Raw genomic sequence first — 8,389 nt, forward strand, 5'->3', positions numbered from 1 at the left:
TCTAAAGCAGCAGAATACACATTCTTCCCCAGTGTACATGGAACATTCTCCAGAATAGATCGCATGGTGGGACACACATTAGCCCTCAACAAGTACAAAAAGATCAGGATCATGCCGTGCATATTTTCAGACCACAACGCTATGAAACTTGAAATCAACCACAAGAAAAAAATTGGAAAGATAACAAATACTTAGAGACTGAAGAACATCCCACTAAAGAATGGGCTAACCAAGAAGTTAAAGAGGAAATTAAAAGTACATGGAAGCCAATGAAAATGATAACACCACAGTCCAAAACCTCTGGGATGTTGCAAAGGCAGTCAGAAGAGGGAAGTATATTGCAATCCAGGCCTTCATAAAGAAGGAAGAAAGATCTCAGATACACAACCTAACCATACACCTTAAAAAGCTGGAAAAAGAAGAGCAAATAAAACCCACTACCAGCAGAATACAGGAAATAATAAAGATTAGAGCAGAAATTAATGCTATTGAAACCAAAAAACAGTAGAACAGATCAATGACACCAGAAGCTGGTTCTTTGAAAGAATTAACAAAATTAATAAACCACTAGCCAGTTTGATCAAAAAGAAAAAGGAAAGCACCCAAATAAATAAAATTGAGAATGCAAGAGGAGAGATCACAACCAACACAGCAGAAATAAAAACAATAATAAGAGAATATTATGAGCAATTATATGCCAATAAAATGGGAAATCTGGAAGAAATGGACAAATTCCTAGAAACGTATAGACTACCAAAACTAAAACAGAAAGAAATAGAAAATTTGAACAGACCCATAACAAGTAAAGAAATTGAATTAGTAATAAAAAGTCTCCCAAAAAACAAGAGTCCAGGGCCAGATGGCTTTCCAGGGGAATTCTACCAAACATCTAAAGAAGACTTAACAATTATTCTTCTGAAGCTGTTCCAAAAGATAGAAATGGGAGCAAAACTTCCAAACTAAAATTAACAACTCTGGAATCAATAGTTGGTGAGGATGTGGAGAAAGATGAACTCTTTTGCAAATGCAAATTGGTGCAGCCACTATGGAAAATAGTATGGAGATTCCTAAAAAAATTGAAAATAGATTACCCTATGACCCAGCAATTGCACTACTAGGTATTTACCCAAAGGATACAGGAGTGCTGATTCGAATGGGCACATGCACCCAATGTTTATAGTGGCACTATCAACAATAGCCAAAGTATGGAAAGATCCCAAATGTCCATCAACTGATGAATGGATAAGAAGATGTGGCGCATATATATATATATATATATATATATATATATATATGCACACACACACACACATATATATGTATATATATGTGTGTATATATATGTGTATATATGTGTATATATACACATATATATACGTACACACACAATGGAATGTTACTTGGTGACCAAAAAGAATGAAACCTTGCCATTTGCAACAACGTGGATGAAACTAGAGTGTATTATGCTAAGTGAAATAAGTCAGAGAAAGATAAATATGTGATTTCATTCATGTGTAAAATTTAATAAACAAAACAGATGAACATAAGGGAATGGACACAAAAATAAGATAAAATCAGTTAGGGAGATAAACTATAAGAGACTTAAATACAGAGAACAAACTGAGGGTTGCTGGCCAGGTGTTGGGTGGGGGAATGGGTGAAATGGGCAATGGACATTAAGGAGGGCACTTCTTGGGATGTGCACTGGGTGTTGTAAGTAAGTTATGAATCACTAAATTCTATTCCTTTAAAAAAAAAAGGCTGTTAATTACCATCCCTCATTGTTGCCTATTTTTTACTCTACTATTTTTGTCATAGTACTTACCTCATCTATCCTTATATGATATATTTATTTTGCATTTATTTCAATCCCGTTTAAGTTTTAAGGTCTTCATTGTAAGGATGTTGTCTGGTTTTTGTTCTTTTTATATTTGTATCCTCAATGCATAGAAGAGTGCCTAGCCTATAGAAGTTACTAAATATTTTCACTTGTTCAATTAATAAATGTATATACTGTCAATGAAAAAATTTTAAATTATAAAGTCTAAAAGGAAGAACATCGTGATTTATAAGAGAAATCCTAAACTAGACCCGCTGTTCTTTTGGTTGTTCAATCAATCTTTCACATTTTTAACTTTTTAAAAATTTAAACTTAAATTTTAAAATTTCAAATTTTTAAAATGGAAGTGAAAGTCTTTCATTTTCTTTTCAGCCCTAAAGGGAAATGTTTTCTAGGAATATTTAATAAATTTCATCATATATTAATAGTCAGACCTTTTTAGAGTAAGAAAACTGATTTCATACCTATCCAGGTTATTTGAATCTATATATTATTGTTGCTGTATTTGTTATTTTATATTGTTGCATCAATTTACCTTTTTAAAAAAGGGTTTACATTGGGGTGCCTGGTGGCTCAGTTGGTTGGGTGTCTGACTTTGGCTCAGGTCTTGATCCCAGAGTTCACAAGTTCAAGCCCCGCGCCAGACTCTGTGCTGACAGCTCAGAGCCTGGAGCCTTCTTCGAAGTACGTGTCTTCCTCTCTCTGCCCCTCCCCGACTCACCCTCTGTCTTTCTCTGTCTCTCAAAAATAAATAAATGTTCAAGGAAAAAAATCTTTAAAAGGGTTTACATTAATTAGGTAAAAAAGAAACTGTTACAACTATAAAATAGTGAATTTTTATCTTTACAAATTTGAGGAAAAATTCAATATACATTATGAAAATGAGCCAAAAACAAAAACAAAAATAAATACAATTTATAAGAGTTATTCTTTCCTCGTTCTTGAGAAGTCTTATCCAATGACAGATGTTCAGGGCCACCACTTTTGGTTATGGAGATGCTGACTCAACCCCATGTTAGTTCTGCCAGAAGAGTGAAATACCTAAAGAGGTTGCTAAGGACAAAGAAACCTTACTGATCTCTCAATTGTTGTATGTCCATGAAGATATTCGGTTCAGCTGCTCCTCAACACTAGAAGAAAAAATAACTCATTTGAGGATCTTACAGATGAAGAAAACTTTTGTCAAGTTTTCTGCCATTGCCCATTTCACAGCCGACCATGGTGAGTGGAGCTGGATGGACTGTATAATCAGGTGCACTGCTCTCCAATAGAAACTTTCATAAAGAAGAAAAGCTACTGATGAAAGCCAGGGGCTTGTGTGCATGTGGACGAGTGATCTGCTGTGGTTTCATCTCGGTTTCAGTGACTGTGCAATGAAGGACAACAGGGGAGCAGGCCACAAACCTGAACTCCCTCTGCTTCTTTCCAGAAACTGAAGAAAGCATCAAAGGGAATGGAAGTGACTGAATATCTCACAGAAAGGTATTGTATATTCTTGCTTTGGGTCACAGCCATGGTTTGCATCATAAAGTAAAAGCTTCCTAATATAACATTTATGAATGCCTTCGTCCTCAGTTATAGCTATACTTTGAGAAGTTGTGAAAAATGTATGTGTGCGTTAGGAGTAATTATTAGCTGTGGATCAATTTATAGTATCTTTTGAGAATTGAGGTGTAATGATTAAATCTTTAATTGCTACTTCTCAGCTTTATTCTTTCCCTTCACTACATTTGAAAGTTTTTCCCTTCCTAATTGTACACAGTGAATTCACAATAACTATAATTCAAAGAAGTTACTTGCATCAGCCGAAGAATGCAATGCCAAGAAATTTTTTTCTTAAAAACATTATAACATTATTAGTAAGTTAGCAGCTCTAATCCTTTCATGGTGTTTGTTAAGTGAACATATTCCAAATAATAAATAGCATTAATTAAACTATGGAGTTTGCATAAACCAGCTAAATTTTTAAATTCCTTATTTGATAAAATATAATGAAATATTTCTTTTCCCATTGCTCTAAGATATGGCTCGTGAGATTCACTGAAGTTATGTCTATGCCAACACAAGTTTGAGTTCTCATTCAATATTATTTTGCCACCTTAAATCTGCAGAGTATAAATTAAAAGCTTCCAATTTATTTTGGCTATTTTATTCATTTAGTTTTTAATTTAAAAAATTTAATGTTTGTTTATTTTTGAGAGAGAGACACACACAGAGCATGAGCCCAGGAGGGGCAGAGAGAGGGAGATACAGAATTCCAAAGCAGGCTCCAGGCTCTGAGCTGTCAGCACAAAACTGGATGTGGGGCTCGAACTCACAAACTGTTAGAACATGACCTGAGCTGAAGTCAGATGCTTAACCAACTGAGCCACCCAGACACCCCACTATTTTGGCTATTTTAACACAGTAACTGTTTCTTCTTTTTCATGAGCATGTAACTACTAGAAACAGTTTCAATGTTTGCACATCTTAGTTGCCCAACCTTCCACACCATCTTGTCCCCATCACTGCCTCCACTTCTAAAATATTTTGCATCTGTATCTAAACATAGCTATAAGCTGCATAGGTCAACTGTTTTTGGCTCAGTGTTCCAAATTCAGGATTTTATCTTTACATTTTTCTGGAGTAAATATCAGTACTTACTTCCAGACTGAGTCTCCTGCAACTTTGTGATGGGTAGAAGAGATTTGTTTATTTCTTTTCTTAGCATAATCACAAGTGAGAAGACAACGTAGTATTTGCCAAAATGCAAGTTCTATGCCTTTATTTCTGGACATGGCTTTCTTATGTCACATGTGAGTTAAGAGTGATAGAGATTTATAGCCTAATTAATAAAGGTTTTCATATAACCATTCAATTATGTCAGCATAAATGTTACAGTCAGAATATATTTACCGCACAACAAAATCCTGGGTTAGCAAACGATAGAAAAATTCAGAGAAAAACAATATCTTAGATTAAGGATATGATTAAATTGGATTATTCTAACAGGATTAGCATGGCAGCATTTTATTCAGATGATCCAGTGGGAGCATATCAGAAGCATTCAACACTTCAATTTCTGCATCCATGCTGCTCCTGACTAGCTAGTTGGGGCCAGAATCATTTAACCTAGAAGTATCATTTTCCCATGCCTTTAAAATTGCACTACACACACACAGATATTTACTCCAGTTTTCCAGCTAAACTGGAGAATAGGAAGAGAGTGCAGATGAACTTGCTTTTATAATTGCATTCTCTCCTGTGATGATGAAATGTGTTTTATCTTTAACATGCTAAATGCTACAATACCACAAGAGAGTACTAACTCTAGAATTAACCTGTTACATCTATGAAATCCTACAGATTTATGCTTTAAGGCCTCTTGAAAGATTCTTTTTTCATGTTATTTTCTAAGAGATACTGCAAAGTTTTATCGTCAGAAATCCAGAGATATTCCGTAACCTTTTAGTAAAGCTGTGAACTTCCTCAATTTTGATTGTCATTGTTGAATATATAAGCAAGATTTTCCTATGTGTAACTTTAAGTTCCATAACCTAAATAAGACATTGAAAACTTTGAGATGATCCAGAAAAAAAAGAATAAAAATTAAAAATAGGAAACATGATTACTACTACTGGGAGAAATGTAAATGCTCCATCTTTAATGAAAAAGATTTGGATGGTAATGATCAACTACCTTATTTTCACAGAGTGTAAGAATCAGTTAAACTGTGAGTAATAATTTAGTTTAGGACCACAAAGGCCACAACAACTTATAGAATGGTTCAGACTAAGCCAGATACTGAAGTTAATTAATCATACATTTCATGAGGACAATTGTTATCCTTGTATTTTCAGTGAGTAGCACAATGACTGTTGTATCATAGTTTTTTTTAAGTAATATCTGTTGACTACAGGAATAAAATAAAAAATTGAAATAGATTATTATTAGTACTCTGTTCCCAGATGAAGAGATTCCTCTCTCTGTAACAAATGTCTGCACTTTCCCTACTCTGAGTAGCAACCTGTATTGTGAATTCACTTTATCGAGAGCAAGACTACTTTAAAGCAGGACAAGAAAGCAATCATTCTAGCTGGGCTGATTACAGGAACCACTTGACTTCTTGGGATCCTGAAATGCTGTGTCTCGTTTTCTACTCTGTTTCTTGTTTTCTATTACTGCCTGGCTTGTTTTCTGTTGTTGTTTTGTTTTGTTTTTAATGTGTGTGTGTGTGTCTGTCTCTCTGTGTGTGTGTGTGTGTGTGTGTGTGTGTGTGTGTGTGTGCTCGCGCGGGCACGTGTTTTCTTGTTGGCTATGGGTTTATTTGTGTTTTTATTTTTGTTTCTATGCTTGCCTTCCTCTGAATAAGGAAGTCTGCACTTGTGTAACTCTGTTCCAGTTCTCCCTATGTCCTCTAACACTTCTGCAACCTGACATTGGATAATATACTCTGAGCACATAACTCTTAACTTACATATTACATATTGGCCTGAGCCATTCTTTTCTACATATGAAACCTTTGAATTGAATGATGACAGTGTCCTGTCAACCGAGGACTAAGTCTTTTTATTTTGTCTGGGTTTACTTGATGGCCTAAGTTCTAAGCTAACCCACCCACCTGGATTGAAAATAACCATATATTCCTTAAGATATAGGAACAGATATAGACTTATATCTTAAGATATAGACTTCTGTATTTGATGCTATCCTAGAATTCTTCAGAAGCCTCAGCTGGAATTCCTGAACCAATATTTAATTCTGATAATAATTTTGAGAGTTGACCTTAAGTTCTTGATGACAAGTCATTCTAAAATGGGATAATATGCACATATGTATTAATCATACCATATAAATTGTTAAAAACTTAAGGATTGATTTTTAATGAATTCAAATTTATTAATATAATTTCATTTTCAGGATAATATAATTGATTGAATGGTAAAAAGAGGTTGATCTCACCAGTGTTTATACATATCTTAAGGTTTATGCATTGAAGAATCTGACACTTTTTCTATCATGCATGATGTTGTGAACTGCTATGTTGGGAATTAAGACTATTAGATATGGTCCATTTCCTCATATCTATCCCTTTTACCTTGTTCTGTGTATTGATTTCTTATTGCCTCCATAACAAATTACTACAAATTTTGTGGCTTTAAATAATACAAATTTATTGTCTTACAGTTACGAAGATCATTATTCCAAACTGAATATCATTGAGCTAAAAACAAGGTATCTGTGGGGCTCTGTTCCTTTTTAAGGCTCTAGAAAAAAATCTGTGTCCTTCCCCTTTCCAGATTCTAGAGTCTGCTTGCATTCTTTGGCTGGAGGCCCCCTTCCATGTTCAAAGCCAGCAATGGCGGGTTGAGTCTTCATATCACATCATTCTAAATTTTCTTCTTTCCTGCATCTCTTCTAACTCTTGTGCCTAACTCTTCCACATTTAAAAGAAACTTGTGATTATATTGGGTCAATCCAGATAATCCATGATCTTCTCTTTATTTTAAAATCAACTGATTAGCAGCCTTAATTCCATCTGCAGTCTTAATTCCTTCTAGCCATGAAACATAACATATTCATAGGTTCTGAGGATTTAGATATAAACATCTTTGTGGTGGGAGGAAGGCACTATTCTATCTGTCATATTCTGCCATGACTTGCAGTCAACCATATTTATAAATTTCCTCTTACAACTATTTCAAGTTAGTTTCAGCTAGTAGTTCACAATGAGAGAATGTTGGGGATTAGAAAGAAAAGGGAATTAGGTATTCCTTTGTTTGGGTAATGTATCTAGCAGCCAACCTTTCTCCTCACATTCTATATTAGTGTTCTCAGCAATTCTATTATCTTTCTTAAAAAATCCCCTGCATTAAATTTTATGTATTTAAAATTCCGAATTGTTTCTATATTCCTGACTGAACCTTGACTTACGGAGTTCTTGGTACCTGGGTGGTCCTAGGAAACAGATCTCAAAGATGGGAGACTGGAAATGAGTTGCTTACCTCTTAGAGATTGAAAATAACAATAACATTTTTGCAAATAAATATAGGATAACAAATATGTATGGCCTGCAGCCTCAGAAGTATTACATGTATTATCACGTGTGTTTGCTTTGGAAGAAGTGATGATTGAAGGAAAAACTTTGGAGAATCAAGCAGCAGTTGTATCTTTCAAGTGTGTTGATAATGATGACAATAATATAGCAAGATTCTTCACCATTTTCCTAAGTTTGGTAAAAGTATATGATAAACTCAGAGACTTAAATTTGCCATTCAAAACAAGGGTAGAAAACCAGAGTGTTGGGGCGCCTGGGTGGCACAGTCGGTTAAGCGTCCGGCTTCAGCCAGGTCACGATCTCGCGGTCCATGAGTTCGAGCCTCGCCTCAGGCTCTGGGCAGATGGCTCGGAGCCTGGAGCCTGTTTCCGATTCTGTGTCTCCCTCTCTCTCTGCCCCTCCCCCGTTCATGCTCTGTCTCTCTCTGTCCCAAAAATAAATAAACGTTGAAAAAAAATTAAAAAAAGAAAACCAGAGTGCTTATACACGAGTAGAGTGAGCAACTTGTTTTC

The sequence above is a fragment of the Felis catus genome, chromosome B4, assembly GCF_018350175.1.
Source record: "Felis catus isolate Fca126 chromosome B4, F.catus_Fca126_mat1.0, whole genome shotgun sequence".
Taxonomy (NCBI): Eukaryota; Metazoa; Chordata; class Mammalia; order Carnivora; family Felidae; genus Felis; species Felis catus.